We start from the raw sequence: 22,168 nt of genomic DNA, 5'->3' as shown, positions 1-22,168 counted from the left end.
TAAATTTCTGTCTTTGTTGTAATATCTAGATAGCCACTTTTTTGATTTTACATATACTCCTCTTTATGTATGTAAATGCCTTCAATACAGATGAGGTTTAACTGTTTCTTTAAGATATAACTGCTGGGATATTATCTAATAGTATTTTAGTTTAACATTATAAAGTTATCTCATTCTCATATTTTAAGTATCATGAGAGAATTTTACTATCTATCTTTCCCATTATACTGTCTATAATTACTGGTGAAGATTTTCATTTTTAATATATTAATTTGGCATTTGTTTTAGAGCTCTGGGTTCATAAAATTTGCTAATTTTTCTATTGTGGGGTATAATGCTTTACTTACAGATATATAGATACAGATATATCCTACAGATTTTTCCTAACATGTAATTTTGCTTTTATTTGGGTTATGCCTCATTTGATATAAAACGTATTTTCAGTCATAAGTTCTCAAATCTATGGTTTATGTTCTTTCTCAATGTGTCAAATACCTTATGCTTCGAAACCCCTTTCTATTCAGAAAGCATACAAATATTATATAGATTTGCTTTAATGTTTACATTTATCATTTAAACTCAAGAATTTATTTTGGAAGCTGAGTAAGAAGTGAGAATCTCAACTGATCTTTCCACAAGTGTTTTAACTGGGGTCCTATGATTATTACCTTATTGCTTCTTTCTCCATTATATTCTAATAATCAATAAATTAAATAAATTAAATTTATATAATAAATTATATAAATTGATTCATCATAATAGGTGTCATGATATGCATGAAATGTTTCCATTATTTTGTAAATAACTCACTTTTATCTTGTATTTTTTCATGTTACTTATGACACCTTTATTTGGCCCACAATATTTTACTGCACTAGCCTTCAATGCCTTAACGTGAATGAATAATTTGAGCTATCCAGAATGAACAAGAAGCTAACATTATGAAATAAAAATAAAAATAGAAAAGTGTCAGGAGAATGAAGAAGGAGGTGACTCTGTGAAGTTGGGAAACTGCTTCAAATTTCGCTTTTGATATTTTATTTATTTATCCTTTCTTACCCATCCACTTCTGAAAAGTATTGAAGTTGCTATTTTTGCACATAATGGTAATCTAATTTTTAAAAATGATTCTCAATGAATTTCTCTTCTTTGCAAAAGTTTCTGTCCTTGTAGCCCTTTTGTCATTATTGCCCAAGGCAAGCATAAGACAGATATCACTAGGGAAAATGGAAGTATGATGTAGAGGTCTTTTCCATGAGGAAGCAGAGGGATATGTAATGTCTTTCTGGTGGAGTTGGTGGAGAAGAGAATGTTGAAAGAGCAAAACAAGAGTCCTTTTCCAAAGGTCTAATGCTTCTAATTACCAGGGTGGAACCAGCTTTGTTGACGAGAGACAGATGGGAAGGTACAAACACATACACCTGCTAGTTTCTTTTCTTGAGGGGGAGGGTGAAAGCAGAGGAGTGCCTCAAATCAATTTGGATTACCTTCAGGTGACCAAATGTGGTAATATTCCTTGTTATCTCAAGGCCTGAACATAGCATAGACATGATCGCAAAGTTCTTACATGATAACTTGGAGAAGGGAGGAAGGACCTGAAGTCATCTGAGAATAAAAATTCTGGCTGAGGCCGGAGAATTGTTTGAGCTCAGGAGTTGGAGACCACCCTGAGCAAGAGCGAGATCTCATCTCTAGTAAAAATAGAAAGAAATTAGCTGGACAACTAAAAATATATACCCCCCCCCAAAAAAAAAAATTAGCTGGGCATGGTGGCACATGCCTGTAGTCCCAGCTACTCAGGAGGCTGAGGCAAAAGGATTGCTTGAGCACAGGAGTTTGAGGTTGCTGAGAGGTAGGCTGATGCCATGGCACTCTAGCCCAGGCAACAGGGTGAGACTCTGTCTTAAAAAAAAAAAAAAAAAAAGGAAAAGAAAAGAAAAGAACAATGCCCATAGATACTTGGGAAGCTCAGGGAATACAACCACCACTCTGGACTTATACCCAAGGAATGATATGCAAGCTGCACCCAAGAGGGCTTCAGAAACAGATACAGTGTGGACATCAATCAGTTAATGCCCAGACAGCACAAGGACGAGCTACATTTTTACAAGGGAGAAGCAGAGCGGAAATACACTATTCAATATCATTATCTCTAACTCCGGAAAAAAATCTCATTATCTATAAGATACTTCATCTATCTTCTAACTTTTTTTTATCTGTATTTTATCTGATTGTCAGTGAGTTATATATCTCAGTGAGAATAAGACCTTTAAATGAAATCCTGTGAAAATACAATGAAATAAGGAAGTCTGCTGGAAAATTTACTGGAGATTAGAAAACATTTGCTTGAGCATTATTGTTAAAAGCAAGCAGTGAGTGTAGACTCCCCTCACCGTTATCAAAATATGTCTCATAAGTTAGTAATTAAAATAGTGTTAAGGTTCAGAAGCAAATGCCTGTATTTATGGCAGAACAAAATAAATATTATAATTTCATATCAATAAGACTATAAGTAAAATATTTTTTTCTGGTTAAATTGACTAGATGCTTGAGAAAATTAGTTAGCTCTTTACATTATGCACACAGTCACATTTCAAATGTATTAAAATGATAAAAACAAAACTCAAATATCTAAACACTAGAATACAATAAGTGTTATAGTGACAATGTATCTTCTCCTGCTCAGAACATTGAACAATTTTCAATTGCTTCTGCCTTATTCCATCTGGTTCACTAAGTGAGGGTTTTTCTTCTTACCACCATTCACATAAAAATGGTTAATTCCCACCATGTATTGGACTGTGGGCATTTAGTGTATAAAACAAATAGGTGATGAGTTTTCTATGGGGATTTTATTGACCAGAGACTGGGAGGGTGGCTGGCTATAGTCTTCTGGTCACTAGATTGTAGTGGGTTGGGTATTAGCAATTGAGAATCTTTGTTAATGATTTGTTGGTGCTGAGACTGCTTTTATTCAACATCCCAGCTCTTAAAGTGGCAGATCGCCACTTATGGAACCCTAAGTCGCTCAATTCCTTCCTTTGCAGTATAAGTTATCTTTTGATCTCCTCTTTCTTCTTCCCATAATCCATTTTATATAATTGCTTAGAGTACAAAGAAATCACCATTTTTCATATATTTTTATGTATAGTATTTTGAAATTAATATTTTAAAATAATACTGAAAGTATTATTTTAATTTTCATACATGGCTAAGATGATAATATTTTTTCTTAGAGATTTGAAGATGTTTCTCATTTACTTTTGGTATAAAGGTGCATACCAAATATGAAGCTAATTTAATTATGGTATATATTATGCATTTTTATAACTTTACTAAAGATTTTCAAAATTTTAATTGTAGTGCTAAAATAAAAGTCTAATTTCTTTAGAATAGATTCCTTATTTGTCATTCTTGCCAAGCCCATTTGATGTCTTTGAGGATTTGTGTTTCTTTTCAAGTTTTCACAAATTTCAGTTATGGTCTTCATTTTGTTCTCTCATTAACTGCCTGCTGGAAGTCACTGAAATGTAGATCTACATTACATTAGGCTACATTAGGCCTATTTGTCGTCCATAGATACTACCTTTTATATAATGCACTTCAGGTCTTTCAAATCTCATACTTTGTTTTGTCAGATATTTGGGCTTGATTCTGTGGTTCACTACATCAATTAGTAGCCGTTTTGTTCTTCTGTTTTGTCCACATAAGTGAATTTAGCAAGGCACCAGAAGACAAGGCCAGTATAAAAATATCAATTATATTTCCATATATTAGCAAAGATCAGGTTGAAAATCCAATTAGAAAATGAGGTTTCATACAATAGGGTAAAAAATATCAAGTGCTTTTAAATATAACAAAAGGTATGTAGGACCTCTATACTATTTACATGTGCAGAAAATCTCAGTACTGGTAAGATTTCAGTTCTTTCCAAATTGATCTATAGATCCAATTCAGAACTTACCAAATTGAAGCATATCTATAGCATGTGACACAGCAATTATACTTTTGGGCATATGCTCAAGAGAATCTAGTGCTTATGTCTACCAAAGTAATACGAATTTTTATAGAAATGTTTTTTATAATAGCCAAAATTTGAAGCAGCCAAATGTCCATAGTAGACATTAGAATGAATAAGTTCATTGCAACAGTATGAATGACTATTCCATTCATAATATTAATAAAAAGAGTCAGACAAAGAAGGAAAGCAATATGATTACATTTATATGGATTTCAAAACAAGTGAAATTAATCTAAGATGATAAAAGACTGGTGGTGGCTAACCTTACGCTGTAGGAGTACTAACTGATAGGAAGACTAAGGAACTTTCAGCAGTTGAGTAAGTTTTCTGTATCTTGGTTCAGTATTGGTTACATGAGGATATCCAAATGTAAAAATTTATCAATGTATCATTTAAAGATTTTTATAATTTAAGAACATGAAAAAAATCACTCATCAGATTCTTTAACATGATACTATATAAGGTAAATCTCAAAAAGAAGGTTTTAAATGTGGCATTTCCCAAGCTTATTAGGTAATGATTTATGTGAACTGGTTCTCAGGTAATATGAATAGAGAAAAGTAATTGAGCTAGAATAAAGTATGTAAAATATAGTGAATTGTTTCTGATTTCTAATTTAGGAAGAGATTAGCATATAATAACCAAGATTAGGAAACAGTTGAAAATATCTTGTTGAAACTTTGGTAGTGATATAAAGTATGAAAAATTTTTCATTAGAGAAATTTCAGTAGAATTTATGTAAGACTATATTTCCCTTTAAGGTCAGGAAATTTCACAGTCAAGGGAACCATTTCACTGTACATGTAGAGTTATATTTTAACAATGGGTTCCATTTATTTATTTATTTATTTTAATTTTTAATTTTTAAATTTCAGCATATTATGGGGGTACAAATGTTGCATATATTGCCTTTGCCTCCCCTCCTCCAAGTCAGACCTTCAAACATACCCATTTCCCAGACAGTGCGGTGTGCATGACACCCATTAGGTGTGAATATACCATCTACTCCTCCCCCCTACCTGCTGGATACCTGATGAATGTTACTACTATATGCTGAGTGGGGCCATTTCACCCCTCCCTGGCAGCTTTGCCCAGAAACAGAGAACAGACCTTTGACCCCTGCTAACAGCATTTGTGTAGCTTGAAGGCAGGCTCACCCAACCCAGCCCTGCCCAGCCTCACTCCTCCATCCATCCCTGCTGAGTTGGAGAATAAGAACACACCTGGAAATCCCAGGGCCCTACTCACCACCTGAAGCACTAGAGTGCCTCTCCAGAGGAATGAGAGCTGGTTACAGGACCCCAAAATAACATTGCAGCTTGCTCCTCCTGGCAAGCATCACCTACTGACAAGGAGGTCAATTTGCACACCCTCTTACTGCATCTACTGACTCATCACACAGGGTGTGGTCGAATCTCACCCACAAGCACCACCTGCTGGCTCAGAGACTAAACTGGGCATGTGATTAAATGAAAATCCAAAGGTAAGAAGCAACAGCTGCTCCAGGTGGTAAGGAAACAGCAAAAGAACTCTGGAGGTATGAAGAATCTAACGGAAAGCACACCCCCAAAGGGGAACACTAGCTCTCTAGCAATGGACATCAACCAAATTTAGAACACTAAAATGACAGAAGAATTTTGAACATGGATTATAAGAAAACTCAATGATATTCAGGAGAAAATGGATACGCCACACAAAGAAACCAGAAAAAAAACCCAGGACTTAGAAGAAAAATTCTATCACATTGTGAAGTAATAATCAGTGATAATCAGAAGAAAATCATCCACCTCATTTTCTATAGTTCACTTTTTGCCTAAGCTACATCAAATAGATTGTGGTTACTTGAAGGCAGTGATTTCCTTGACTACTTCAGTGGAATGAGATGGTCAGAGAGTAAGGAAATATGTTGCTGAAGCTTCCGCCACATGAACCTTTCTGCATACCAAGTGACGGCATGAGTTAGTTGAGGTGGAGAGGAAAGTGAACTTAAACACAGTATTTTTGAATGTTTAAAACAGCCAAATTTAAGTTTGAATATATAAATTCAAAGGGATTTAAAAAAAGAAGATTCAGCAGTTGGGAGGAAAAAGAATGAAAATAGAGAAAATGAGGGTGCTATTTTACCAGGGTTGTAAAATCCATCTTAAGCTAGTTTTGATGTTGCCAATTCTATGGCAAATCCATATTCAAAGATGGAGACTAAAGGGGTAACAGAAGAAAATAGACTGAGTAGTTATTCGTCCCCGTGTCTTTGAACAAATAATTTAGTTTATGAATGGCGGTAAAAAGCTGATTTGTAATTTATATTCAGAACTGCCTTCAGACAGTGAGAGCCTTTCAGTGTGTGTCCATAGACCGTTTAGATAAAAGTAATTTTTGAGCTTTAATGATTCTTATGTCCTGTTGATTTGATCACAGAACCAAGAAGCGTTAGGTATCCTTAATTAATGCATAAACACACTGAACATTTGACATGTTATAGAATGCATTTTCTATTTAGTTTCTTCACAGAGAAAGAAAAGGTAATGGATTTAAAATTCTTTAAATACATATTTGATTTCAGCACTTAGAAACACTAGCCATTATTGCTGGGGGTACACACTGTTTATTAAAAGGTGTGAAAAAAATAAATGACTGAACTACAATTGGCCCTTTCCTGAGGGCATTATAATGCAGCTAACTCAATTATTTTGCTACACTGTTCACTTTTTTTCAACACAAATATAATTAGAATAAGAAATATTGCAAGCCGTTCAAAAGATTTCTTATTCTACAGAAATGGCCCATATGTTCTTTTGAAGAAAATCATGTAAACTTCCACTTTGAGGAAGCATACTGTTTCCTACCTTTTCCTAAAAATGTATTCAAAAATTGAAACCCTTAAAATCATAAAATAAAGACTACCACATGATTTCAAGATTTAGAAAGCAAACATTAAAGATTGCCTATAATCAACTTATTTATATATGGATTTTTTCAGTGATTTTTTTTTTTGTTTTAAACTTAGAAAACAAGGCCAGGCATAGTGACTCATGCCTGCACTTTGGAAAGCTGAAGAGGAGGATTGTTTGAGGCCAGTAGTTCATGATCAGCCTGGACAACATAATGAGACCCTATCTCTGCAAAAAAATTAAAAAATTATCCAGGCATGGTAGCACACACATGTAGAACTAGCTACTTGGGAGGCTGAGGCAGGAAGATTGCTTGAGCCCAGGAGTTCAAGGTTGCAATGAGGTATGGTCACACCACTGCACTCTAGCCTGGGTGACAGAGCAAGACCTGGTCTCAAAAACAAAACAAAAAAAACGAAACCCAAAAGAAATCATAAACAAAAAAAACTTAGGAAATAGTAATGAAATGTTTCTGCCTTATATACTGGTACAAAATAAATATTTCTAAATGAGTCATGTTTATTTTCCAGAGGTTCCTATGGTGAGTCGTCACTAATATAATTAGTTGGTATCAAGTGCCCCTACACCTTCAAGATATGGCCAGTGTTCTCTATACTTTCTCTCTTTTCATGGTAGCAAGAGGGAGTGCTTCTCTTTCTTTGTAAATAAAGGTATATGTTTTGTTTTAAGGGAATTCCTTAAAAGCTGGTTAGACATTTTTTGGAATTTGGAGGAACCAAGGTCAAAAGTGCATAGGAGAATAATAGAGAATAAAACCAATACTTGGAAAGCAAACAGTGACTGAAAGCCTAACATAATGTTTAATGCCATAGATTATTCTGGCAGATTGCCTAGAGTTTGAAGCTTGACTCTACCACTTACTAAGTTTGTGATATTTGGCAAATTAGCTGAAGTTGTAGTGGTCAATATTCTCATATATAAATTGACCATAACTATAAAATCATTTCATATAGCCATTATGAGCATTAAGTGAGTTAATATTTCCAAAGTACTTAGAACACTACATAGTCTATAGTAATTATTATGTAAGTATATGTTCATTTTATGATAAAAAACATCTACTCTTTCAAGTTTTGTTATTCTTTCTCACATCTACTTCTCTGTGTTTTTCTATTTTCTACCTTTTTCTATAAAATGGCTTTTTCTCATTATTTTATATGTTATTGGGGACATATGGCTATACAAGCAATCAATAAAGACAGATAAATGACTTTGGGAGTATTGACTAGCTTAAAATTTAAGGTCATGATATTTTTATTGGCCAAGCCTACATCAAGAATCTAGTGGTGAGGCCAGGCGTGGTGGCTCACGCCTGTAATCCTAGCACTCTGGGAGGCCGAGGCGGGTGGATCGCTCGAGGTCAGGAGTTCGAGACCAGCCTGAGCAAGAGCGAGATCCCGTCTCTACTAAAAATAGAAAGAAATTATCTGGCCAACCAAAAATATATAGAGAAAAAATTAGCCGGGCATGGTGGCTCATGCCTGTAGTCCCAGCTACTCAGGAGGCTGAGGCAGGAGGATAGCTTGAGCCCAGGAGTTTGAGGTTGCTGTGAGCTAGGCTGACGCCACAGCACTCACTCTAGCCCGGGCAACAGAGCAAGACTCTGTCTCAAAAAAAAAAAAAAAAAAGAACCTAGTGGTGGTCCTATCAGATATGTGCACATTCTGCTACCCACGTATTCCTCTTTTCTCACATTACACCAGAGCAAACCAAGGACTATCATAAATTAGAAAGAAATGAAGTAATATGCAATAAGCAAATTGCTTGTGACATATATTCACTTTGTAAAACAAAAAGTTGACTAGATGCAACTAATTGTATACTTGGAAATAATACTCTACAACCCATCAACTTTATATAATTGCGTTGATAAGTAACTTGCTAGTTCTTAAAATAACATTGTTTCAGAGAGCACATAACTAATAAATTGTATTACAAATAGAAATGAGGTCATTCATTTTTGAATTGCAATACATAAATGTCTTAAAGCCTAATTACTGGAAAATTGTAGTGAAAATACCTTTTATACACTTATCACTGTAGTGAAGTGGTTTGCCAAATAATTTACAACAAATTAGGTCTGGAGAGATGACATTAATTTAACTGTGTTCATAAATAAAAAGCAAGAATAACAAAAATTCAAAATAGCACAACTCAAAACAATACTGATGATGTCTTGATACCAACAATGAAAACTTCTCTCTGAAAATGGTAGTAATTTAAACTGTAAGCAGGTGTTCATACAATAAAAAAACTTGGCAATGTTGCTAAGTTATATGCCTTAGCCATATTTCTTCTATGTGCAACTGATCTTTATTATTTGTGGATTCCATATTTGCCAATTCACCTACTCACTAAAGTTTATTTCTAACCCCAACATCAATATCAAAGTGCTAAGGACTAAGAAGAATTAGTTGAGGGCATGCACAGAGGGGCTGAAAATTTGAATAGCTAGAAGTTCACTCTCCCAGCTAAGGTCAAACAAGGCAAAATTTTGTTTTCTTGTTTCAGCTCTCATATGGTAACCAAGTGTTCTTTTTTTACAGTCTGTTTAATGCCATGTTTTCACATTTTTGTGCTTTTTGTTAGTGATTTTGCTATTTAAAATGATCTCCAAGCATTATGCTGAAATGCTGTCTAGGGTTCCTACGCACAAGAAGACTATGATGTGTCATGTGCACATGTGTTAGATAAGCTTCATTCAGGCACTAGTTATAGCGCTACTGGCCGTGAATTCAATGTTGATGAAGAAACAACACGATTCATCCAGAAAAAGAAACAGGAAATTTACTGATCTGTACATGAGGCTGCTCTCAAAGTTTTAAAGTAACAACTATAGTGAGTAATGAAGCTATGGAAAAGATAGAAAGACGTTAAATCTATGGATTCATGAGATAACAACCAATAAAAAAAGCTTAGTGGACAGCAGAGCTGGAAGGCTAAAAGCCAAAGAAATTTTAGGTCATGTAACCCAGAGTCCGGAAAAGTTAGGAAAAAAAGCCCAGTGATTTATTATTATACAGGAACACTGTATTTAAATGATTATTTGTAAGAAATATATATGAAATATTATAAAGAAACACATGCAAAACAAAGTGATTTATTAAGTAGTTAATGAAAATGTTGTCACCAGAAGCTCACTAGAAAGTAATCCTGTATTGGTACCAGAAGCAATGGATCAATATTTACTAATTCTATTTATCTTTATTATCTCTCTGTTAGGCTACTAGCTACCATTAACCTTTTCGAATGATACACAATGCACACACATACATATACACACACACACACATACATATCTATAACTATATATTTCTACCCAAATTAAGAGGAACCATTCTACTCCAATCTCCTACTGCTTGATACCTGGAATTAATGTATTTTTCTCCTTGATTTTCTTGTCTCCAACCACTTCCTCTTTCAACCTATTCTGCTGATCACAAAACATCTGCTTGCTTATTTTTAAGAAACTTCATTTGGTATAGAAAAATATTATATTTAGGTTAGTTTTTATTCAAGAACTTAAAATATTTTTAAATCATGAACTCATACGGTATGTTTTGGTTATTTAAAATTGTCTTTAATGTTTTATCTCTTCACTCTTATTTCTCACTACCTGTAAAAATACATTTTATAATCAAGTGTGGCATCGTCTTGTGCTGTGATCATCTTTATTCCTTCTCTTGTCTTGAATTTGTTCATGTTCACAGCATGGGTAAAACTCAGGAATAATCATCATGGTAGAGAAACAAAAGAAACCAGGATGGAAAATTTTTTTAGGGCTGTGCTGGTTCTTACACCTTGAAGTCAAGAAGCCTAATATACAGTATTAAAATGAAAATTGCAAACTTAGGTATTTCTGAGCATCTTTTATCAATGTATGTAAAACAAGTAATAGAACTTATGAATGCTTTATAGTTTTATGCAGTACTGATGTTTTTAAGAATTCACTCCATACACAATAGCCAGTTCCAGGGAATATTGGATACAATAATCAGCAATCTAAAGGAAAGGAGAGACAGAAACTTGATGAAATTTCAATACTCTTGTCACATAGTCTGAAGTTCAGAGATGTGCTCAGTTCACTGGAGTGTTTGGATATATGGACGTTCCTCAACTTACAATGGGGTTATATCTGACAAACCCATTGTAAACTTGATGATATCGTAAGTCAAAAGTACATTTAGTACACCTAACCTACCGAAAATCATAGCTCAGCCTAGCCTACCTTAAACGTGCTCATAACACATATTAGTTTACAGTTGGTCAAAACCATCCAACACAAAGCTTAATTTATAATAACTTTTTGACTGTGTCATGTAATTTATTGAATACTGTACTGAAAATGAAAAACAGAATGGTTGTATAGATACTCGAAGCACAATTTCTAGTGAATGTATATTTCTTTAACATCATCATCAAGTTGAAAAATTGGAAATCAAACCATCATAAATCAGGGAATGTCTGTAGTCTGAAAGAACAGCCCAGGAATATGGAAGGGTTCAAGCCTGAACTGAAAAGAACTGAAAGAGAAATGATGTAACTCGGAGTCCAGGTGTCACCTAGACTGAGTCTAAGACCAAACTATTATTGACCCGAACAATCAGAGAGCTAATATTTTTGACATACTTCTCTCATTGGTCAAAATTTGTCAAAGGGGGAATCATGGGACACAGGTAGAAGAAAATAGCAACTTCAGGTATTGAGTCTAGAAAAGACAAGTTTTGACCTTTCAACCTATGATACATACCCCATGTATACTTTAGTCCCACCCAAAATATAAATGAGCAGACATATAGCCATAATATGTGCATATCCTCCTCCAGGAGCCCCAATAAAAATTGAGGACAGATAATCTATGTAACCTAATTATTTGTTTATTTCTTTACATTTTTGTTAATTGATTTCCATTTTATATTTCAATTTATAAATGTCAGCAAAGTATAAACAATCAATTGTACTTAAGCAAATAATAAATTAAGATGTATATTTTGTCCCAATTTGTTCTTATATTCAAGAAGTCAAATATATTAATCAATTAATTAATCAAATTAATTAAACAAAGATATGTTCAAGGATATTGAAGCTTTTACATTTGCAAAAATACTTTATTTTGAATTCTAACAAATTTTAGGAAATAATGTTTATGACATATATTTATAATTGCAAGAATGAAAGCTTTTCCTTTATTTCCTTACTTTTAAAAAAAATTCTTACAGTTCCAATTGTAATGGAAACCGTACCGTTCCCTCTATCCCCACATAAAACTATGAATTCCAGCATTTTTAATACAGTAGAGAAGATAATACAGTATTTGAGTATAATGGTGACTATCCCTCTCTTCCTCTTTCATAATCCTGTGATAATTAAGAAATTATTTTGTATTGCTGTTACTTAGAATGTGAAAAATCACCAAGACGTCTTCTCATATTTTATTCATTGTTCATTCAGCAAATATTTATTAAGTTTTACTGTGTTAAGCATTGTTCTAGGATAGGAAGATCCAGCATTGACAAAATAGACAAGCAGCTCTGCCTTCATGGAGGTTGAATTATAGAAATGCCACCCAGAGAGGAAAGATCAAAGCTTTATTTTTATTTATAAAACCAGGACAAGAAAAAAATCCTGGTTTATGATACGTGCTAGAGATCTTGAATAAATCTTATTTATATTGAGAATTATACTCTCTCCCCCTACATACTGGCTGTTATGGGCAGCTCCATAGTTTATATGTGAGTGAGTATGAACTTTTCTCTGGATCACTTCTATTGTGTTACGTAGTTAGAAAAGTTTAAAACAAATTTTCTTGATAGATTCTGTAAAACTCATGAATAAATCATGAACAAATATCACCATCTCTTAAAATACATGCAGATGTACAAATATATATTTAAATATTTTTGTATTAATAGATATACATATATATTTGCAAATGTATGATGGAAACATTTAATGCCCTTAAAGTAGGATCCATTTCTAAGTACCACTTATAAAATATTATTCTATGCAAATTTTTGTACAAATAAAAACGTATTACCTTCCATATACTTCTAAATCAATCATAGGACTCTTCTAACCAGTTTTTAAAATATGCTCATTTTTACTGCTTTCATTTACTCAAGATATATAATTTAAATTCTATGCTATTTAGGGAGAAAACATATTCTAAAAGCTTCTTTTCTGAGTTCATGTTTAAAAGCTTTTTTTCTGCATTGGAAACCATAATTGATAATTAATATGTTAAGAATCTATTTGTCATCCTACAATAGTATAAATGTTTTTGCTTTAATGATTATTCATATGTAACTCACTAAAGTGGGTAATGTGGGAAGGAAAACGGGGAAAAAAAAAGAAGTTAGAATACAGTGAGGTAAACTGATTTTAAGTATGATAAGAAAAAGAAATAGGTTTATTTAGGCTTTATAAGGCCCTTAGAAGGTTTTTAATAAATGTGTCTTTGAGTCATAATCCATTAGACTGCAAATAATGTACCTATCAGGAGTTTCACAAACAGGATTTTTGAATAAGGCCATACCAGAAACACTGTGTTCCTGGTATGTGAGCAACTGCTCGTATTATTCAAAAAAAGTATAAGTTTAGAATGAGAAATTGTGGTTAATTTCTTAAAAGCATGATAGGCTTTGCACAATTATTTAATATTATGTTATAGTACTTAATAAATCTCTGTTAGGATAATGAAAGAAAATTGTAAAATGTTTAAAATCACTTAACTCATTGGACCTTGTGATTTAAGAGATTCAGTGTTATCTAAAGATTTTCCCCTGAGATTCATTCATGAAATTGTCTCTCCATAAGCATTTTCACATATAATTTTATTTTTATCTCTTCAATTATTAATGATAAGCAAATTTTTGATAAATTGAGCAAGTCATATAAAAATTATTCATATTATATGAATAACTCAAAGTGAATTCCTCTTTATGCATTATTTGGGTGCCAAATTGTCCATGAAACCTTGTTTATTATTCAAAAACCATACTGAATTTACTGTACATGAAAATAAAATATTTATTTCCAATATCGAATATTAGATAATTGTATTTATTGGCTTATATCATATGTTGTATTTTTTGACCATTCATAATGGCATTTGATTATTATATGTATATGTATTGTCTTTGAAAACTGAGGGCGATTATCTTAAACAAAACTTCGGATCCTCTCATTATGGTGAATCCAGTACTTTACAGGTGGTAGGTATATAATGATACTTGTTGGTCAAATGACTTCTCTGTTTCCCTTCTAAAGCAAGATGTGCAGTGGAAAATGGCAGTCCTTTTTCCTGTGTTTAGAACAAATCTCTTCTTTGAACAAGGAACACTATCCATACACAGCCTACATGACTTTAAGGAAAAGGAAACTTAGATAATGTAGCTAGCGCAGCCAATGACTCTTGCCAAATTTATAAATTTATTGTGTCTTTATTTTGTTGCAGCAACTCTGCTATGTGCTTTGAGTAAATTATTTTATCTATTCCTCAGAATGCTTTAGGTAGTTATTTTCATTATGTGTACTGAGAAGTGAGTTCAAGGCACTCACCTGAATGGGTGACACTCACTTGGCAAGGGTCGTCCGGTAAGTGGTGAAGCTATGATTCAAGACATGCAGTCCAGAGTTCCAGGGACTGAAATTCCATACACTAAGCTCTGTTGTCTGTCCTTAATTAGTGCTGGAATCTTAGGAATGAATCCAGCTCTATTTGGTGTATTTGTAATATTTCTTAGGTCGTTAGGTTGATGAGATTTGGAACTTTATTTTTTAAAATATTGCTTCTCCAATGTTTTAATAATTAAAGCACCCAATCAACAAAACATTTATAATAAAATTCCAAATAAATTTGTATATTTAATTCTGACCCATTTTTCTTTGAACAATTAGTGTATCTTAAAAGTACTTGTGATATGAATGAAACATTGACCTAATGTGTAAAAGAAAGTAAATTAATTTTAAGTTAAATAGTTAAAAGAGAAGTTGGAAATATTTATAAAAATGTGGGCTTCTTTTCCTATGAATATAGTTGCCTATTTAGATTTTAGATCCAGGCTATATTTAGGGTAGCATTTATTGACCATGTGATATGCATCATGAATTGCTAAAGGTGTTTTTTTCATACCTTTAAATCCCCCCACAATCCTGTATTGTATGTCTTAATATATCCCCTTTATAGATGAAGATATAGATGTTCACAGACATTGCAGCTATCAGAATTCTTTATCTAGAAATAGGATTAAAGTAATCTCAAATTTCAGGCTCTTTATTATACAGAATAACTTCTCCACAGAGCACCTTGTATTAGAATCTGAAATTCTGGCTAATCTACTTACTGCAATAGTGATATATTGATGTTCTTATATTTCAGATCATTAATGAACATTATGGTAATGGATTGAATGATTTTTCTTGGCCATATAAACAATGCTTATTTAGATGATAATTTGCCTATTAATATAAAAGAATATGTAGCTGTTATACTATTATTTGACACTGTGGGGAAAAGGTCAGTTTTATCATCGGGTATAAATAATTCAATTTTGATCTGGTGATTTAAGACCAATTAAATACCAAATACTTTAAGTAATTAATATTCCATCTCTATTTTAATTTATTAATGAATTTCATACATTCCTTATTAAAAAATTGAAACACATCCTCATTTTCCAGATGCTAGCAGATATGAGGTTCATTAACTTGGGCAGGTTGTTTGACCTTTCTGGGTCTCAGTTTTCCCGCCTATAAAATAGGACATCAAAAGTATTGACATTGCAGAGTTACAGGTATTAAATGAGTTTGTATATGTATAAAAAAAGTCAAGTCATAAACACAAATTCTGATGAATGTTAGCTAAAGAGTTCTTTATCATGTATTTTGATAAAACTAAATGCAAAACGAAAGGTAAACATTCTTTTTGCATTAAGCAGTCTAATCTTCCCATTTAAATGCATGCACTTTACTTTTCAAAGTAAGATGGTAAGCATTTGTTTTATGCATGCTTTATATTGAGTATTAGTATAATACTATTACAATTTTAAAATTAACATCAGTTTATATGTGTCTAGTAAGTTCCATGCAGCATAAAGATTTTGTTTATGCTTTTGTTTTTCCCACTAAGCTTGTACAATTTTTGACTAAGAGATTAGTGTACCAACCACAATATAAAGTCATAAATATTACTATGTTTTATTAAATAATAACAGTGAAATTTAATATTGTTGGCTGCTTTAAAGCTGGCAAAATTGCTTTTATGCTGCTTCATGGAACTGATCGTTGACTTCTGAAAGGAATATGTGCATATTTTTGTTGCATAAATGTGTTCCTTCCATCATAATTAATCATGGCTTTGTTACTGGAAATTATTATTTAACTTATGCAAGAGCAATTTAAGTAAGCTCCTTTGTAATTTCTTAATGAAAAATTTACATTTAAGACCACAAAACCAATTAATACATTATCCTACTTAGGGTTTTGAGGTGAAGAATCACCACTTATCAAAAAATAATACAAATAATAATTCAGAGAGATATTATTTTACTATGTATGAACAAATAATTATAATGTTAAAATTTCTTTGAATGTATTTTAAAAATTTTCATTTAATAAAAGATAAGAAAATTATTTATATTTAAAACTAGATTTTTAAATTTTTTTCTTTAAATATAAATTTAAGGCTATGAAAACACAAAACCATACTAATTAATAAACTTTGACACATAAAGCAAATGCATGGATCTTTTAAAAATGATTACTGTATAGACATATATAAGAATATTTAAAAAATTTTTTTAAAATTTTCTTGTGAAATATCTTATGCATTTTAGTGCAGTTCAAAAAACATTTGTTTAACATTCTGAGAGTAAAAGATTTAATAAAATGGATCTGCTATCCTTATCGATTATCAGTAGAGAGACATAAAGTATATTATATTTGGTCTTAAAGACAGAAGTTTACACAGGTTCTAAGCACAAACATAAGGGACAATTAGCTTATCTCTTCAATTTCAGGAAGTCTTAACAGAAGAATTCTCCCTATCAACCACATTTCCCCAAATGGAAATATAAAAAATTTAATAGCTATCATTTATATGTGCTGTATAAATGCCAGCCACTCCAATTACAGTCTCCATGATACCAACAGTGGCACTGCAAGACAAGCAATATAGTATGCCCAGTTTATGGATGAGAAAACTGACATTCAAATACATGCTATAATTTACAAAGATTGCACCTTAGCAAGTGAAGGTCCAGGAATCAATTATAGAAACAATAAAAAAGATATCATGCTCTTTCCTTGCTCATGGTTAGTATTAACAAGATTTTACATACTGGTGAATTTGCTAAGAATTTCACTATTTCTTCACCCCAATTTATACTCTACCTTGTCTTACAAAAAGGTGATAGATGCCTTTCTCCTCTGGAAACTGAGTCCAAGGAATTGATCTGTTGTAAGCATTAATGGGCTTAGCATGTTGCTCTTACTTCAAGAAAATTCTGGCAATCAGAGCTAAGGAGTGAGCATTTATTTACTTTCTTAACCTGGAAAATGTTAACATTGTAACAAAAGTCTGTTCTTATTGGTTATTTTGGCTATAAGGTGAAGTGCATAAGAACAACATAAAATAGTATCATGTAGGAAGACGGTCCACCATAATAAGAAAGGGTTTTATCTCAAAATAACCAAAAAACTGTTGATAAGAGCCTTCAAGTGAAAAATAGCATAAGCTCATGTTTGTTTTTTTTTTTTAATATTCAACAGGTGGAAACTTTTGAAGTACACTGTAATGATTTTACATGTTCTGATATAGCACTGTTTGTTATGCACACTTTAGAATATGAATTCCCTCTAATATGAATTTATTCAATTCTATTCACATATTCCATTTGAGATATCAATGTAATCATGCATAGTGAATAGTACAGGTTCATAAATATTTTAAATTAAGCACCATGTCCCATTATCTCCTACACACACTAAGTATGTATTTCTTATTTCTTTCATCTTTTAAAATGGGATTAGTTTGTGAGATTCCTCTACGTTTAATCCATGCAATAGATCAAAGATAGAATGATCATACACTTATTTTTCATGCAGCTGAATATTATCATTTGAAATGTATTACCAAAGGCAACACTGAAAATGATATTTAAGTTGAAAATAATTAGAAACTTGAATCCAGGAGGCCCAAGCCACTAGATTTAGCGATAGTACAATAGTGACATGGCAAACAAAGAATAGTAAAAGGTATTGCTAAAGTCTAATCCCAATACTACTGAAAATTATAAAATTAAATTTGGGCATCTGTCTACTGAACATCATCTCTAAGTTATGTATTAGGCAAGATAAGAGCACACATAGATAACATCTAGATTGCAGCCAGGGGTTCTTAATTGGGGAAGGTTTGCTGCAGATTTATCAGGTGTATGTAAGGGACTCATGGCAGCAGGAAGCCCAAGGAATTGCTATTGGGCAAGCAAACATAGAACAACCACAAGCTGAAGGGACAGGAGACAATGTGTAAATTATACACAACAACTATAAACTTCCAGGAATAGGGTGACAATTAACAGTGCAATTTGCACTGACGTTAGAATGTGGGATGGCTCATTTTGTGAAAAGCTTTATCCAGCCTGGTGAAAAGTGGCACACTTACTACCAGTGTCACCTTCTTAACATAGCCATGGAAGTGTTAGGTAGATAGCAAGGGATTCCGGGGCTCCTAGGGATGAAAGTCGGTCTTAATCCTGTCCCCAGCGAGTGCCACACCTGGGAGAGGAGGGAACAATCCACAAATTTGCCAATCAGAACTTAGTGTGCCAACTGCAAAGGAATGCAAAGGACTCTCTGGCCCACATGCCAAGGTGCACAGGTCTGATAGAATCTGGAAAAGCTACCTAGAGCAACCAGCTTTCAGAGAGGCTCATGGGAGATCCCCATGCATAGTAAGACTCAGGTCAAATAACTCCCAACTGCCCACTCAGAGTGGTTCCATGGTGATGTCTGAGTCACAAAGAGAGTCCCAATCCAGACACGATAAAACGAGACCCAGATCATAACCAAGCTCTCTGTTTTTGCTACGACAGGGGTTCTGATCGTCATCTGTAGCATATGTATCTTGCTCTGTATACCTATATTTTGTTCTTGTTCTATAATCCTATCTTGCTCCCCCTCAGTAAATTTCACCTCCTGCTTGCTTACTGTGGCGTGTCTGATCCTTCTTCAGCCATGAGCCTGCCAAGAACTGGGAACACAGAAGGAGACTGCCAAACCCGACAGAAGCAGAAAGAAATGTTCTGTTGGCATGGAACTCTTTTTTGCTTTTCTTTCCAAAATTCATTCATTTATTCCTTTCCACTAGTGTTATCGTTTATCTTTCCAAAGGGCAGAGGATACAAGATAAAAGAGGGGATAAAAAAGCATTCGTGCTTTAAGCTGGCTCACTGTCTAGGGGAAACATGTACTCACAGATAATGAAAACAACATTTTAGGCAACATATGAGTAGGTGTGATTAATCCCATCAGACAGATCATGGATTTTGTCAAACCCTATTTCACCCTCACTTGATGTAATCATATGCTTTTATTTTTTAGCCCGTTGATATGGTTGATTACATAATCAGATTTTTAAATGTTGAACCAGTATTACATACCTGTAATAAATCTCACTTGGTTATAGAGTATAATTATCTTTATACATTGTTTAATTCAATATCTTAAAAGTCTGCTTACAATTTTTGTGTTTATGTACATGAAAGTTATCTTTAGTTATCCCTTCTTTGTAAAACGTATTCAGTTAGATATTAAAGTAATGCTGGCCTCATAGAATGAGTAAAGATCTCTTTTGTTTATATTTTCTGGAGAAAGTTATGGAGAATTGATACTATTTTTTCCTTAAATATTTGATAGGATTCATCAATGAAAACATATGGCCCTGATATTTTCTTTTTGTGAAGTTTATTATTTATTCATTCTCTTTAATAGATACAGGGATATTCAAGTTGTCTCTTCTTTGAATTTTAATAATTTGCATCTTTTTAAAAATTGGTCCATTTCCTATAAATTATCAAATTTGTGGACATAAAGTGTTCATAGAAATCCTTTATTAGCCTTGTAATGCCCATGTGATCACTACTGAAGATCTCTCTTTCACTTTTCATTTGGGCAATTTGTGTATACTCTCTTTTTTTATTGGTAAATATGAACAGACATTTTTCAAAAGAAGATATACAAATGGCCAAAAAAATATGAAAAGGCACTCAACACCACTAATCATCAGGGAAATGCAAATTAAAACCACAAAGATATACTGCCTTATCCCTGTCAGAATGGCCATTATTAAAAAGTCAAAAAACAATAGAAATTGGCACGGATACAGTAAAAAGGGAACCCTTATACACTGTTGATGGGATTGCAAATTAGTACAATCTCTATGGAAAACAGTGTGGAGATTCCTCAAAGAACTAAAAGTAGAATTGCCATTTGATCCAGCAATCTCACTATGGGGATCTACCCAAAGGAAAAGAAGTCATTATATTACAAAGAAACCTGCACTCATATGTTGTTTTGGGAATATCCTGGGATGATATTAGAAAAACTGCCTTCCAAATGGAGATGGAGCAGAGAGACCAAAGAATGACTCAGACAAGTCCAGCTTGTCGAGTTAGATGAGTTTATTAGAGGGTACTTACACAGGGCGCTTACTCCCGGGCAGTACAGGAGTTTTCTGGAGAGTAAGATCAACACGCCTACGTGTGGTTTCCCTAAGTCCCTTCCCCGCGATTGATGCTGAGCTCTTTCATTGTGTCATCGCATGTTCGCATGGAAACAAATTAATCATGGGAAGTATGATCATCATGTGCCTTCACAATACCCATGTTATGTTAATGATATAACTCTCTACAAGGTGGGGATTTTAGTATGCAATTAGCTAAAAGTTATTATAGGACGTAACATGCTTTGTTTAGAACATGCTAAAGCAATTCTAAAGCAGTCAGGGCTGGTTTAAGCCCGTTGCCTCAAGAGAGTGCTGAGGCCCATCTCATTGGAATTTGCCTAATCTATTTGTAACAATTTTCTTGAGCACTCCCGGCTAGCACAGTGTTGCTCTTTGTGTGGTGGGGTATTTTGTATTTTCCCTCATATGTTTATTGCAATACAATTCCAATTGGAAGATATGGAATTAACCTGAATGCACAGGCAGGGGTGATGCCATGGGGTGGGCCCCCTGATGGCTCATGCAGGTGCAGGCTGTGCTAGGCAGGGTGTGCTGGTTTCCTTTTTTCCTGTGGGTGCTCGCAGGCTCCGATGGCAGGCAGGCTGGGCCTGTTTTCTCACCTCCTATTGGTGCGCATGTGTGTGCCAGTGGCAACAGGCACGGCAGGTTGATTACCAAGCCCCATGCTGGCGGGGTGGCAGTGGGCAGGGCAGGCCTATCCTCAGGTCACCAGTGGTGCACATGGGCACAGGCTGTGGCACCTGGGATGGGTTGATCCCCAGGCCCCTGGAGGAAAATGTGGGTACCGCTGGGGGCAGCACTGGGTAAGGTGGGCCTGTCCCTTAGGTTCCCGATGATGTGTGTGAGCAACCCCCAGACCGTGAGCTTGTGCGGTGGCAATGGTGGGCAGGGTGGGCTTGTCCTCAGGCCCTGTAACAGTGCCTGGGAGTCACATCCCTAGTCTCCTTGAACACACACTGGTACGTGGTGGCCCTATTGCTGGGAGGTGTGCTGGCTGTTGATGGCTACAGAACCTGGGCAGTCAACTCCCAGGCCCTGAAGAGAATGTGCTTCAGCTCCTTCTGTCTGCGGGCAGCCTCCTCAGTGTGCTTCACCAACCATTCCCCGGGGTGTAGGACACTGCGTGGGCTAGAGTGCGGCAGACTCGCCTGCATTGCTTGGTCTAGTCAGCTTTGCAATGCTATGGCCCTCTGGGTGGACGTAGGGAGATGTCAGTGGGGCTCCAGGGATATGGAGATGCAGGAGCTGTTGGACCCCAGGAAAGATTGTAGTCTTGTGTGGTCTAGGCCCCCACAATGGTGCTGTGCTGCAGCTGCTTGTGTCTCAGAGGGTGTGTGGGACCCAGCACGAACTCCCTGTTTAGAACATCATCACACAGATGCCAAGCGGCTCCTTACACTAGGGTCAGGGCCCACGAGTGCTGAGGGGATCTCCCATGGTTAGGAGAATGCGGACCACTGGGGATTTCTCACTTAACTTTTTCCTGCA

The 22,168-nt window shown here is 34.5% G+C and overlaps 1 pseudogene; it reads right to left on the bottom strand.

The window, feature by feature from the left end:
* Window positions 1-21,344, bottom strand: part of LOC138398003 (GRB10-interacting GYF protein 2 pseudogene) — a 44,223-nt pseudogene extending 22,879 nt beyond the window's left edge.
* Window positions 21,345-22,168: the final 824 nt, after the last annotated feature.

Source organism: Eulemur rufifrons, chromosome 17 (genome assembly GCF_041146395.1).
Source record: "Eulemur rufifrons isolate Redbay chromosome 17, OSU_ERuf_1, whole genome shotgun sequence".
In the NCBI taxonomy this organism is placed as follows: Eukaryota; Metazoa; Chordata; class Mammalia; order Primates; family Lemuridae; genus Eulemur; species Eulemur rufifrons.
The sequence above is the reverse complement of the archived record's forward strand: the minus strand, read 5'-3'. Positions and strand labels throughout refer to the sequence as shown.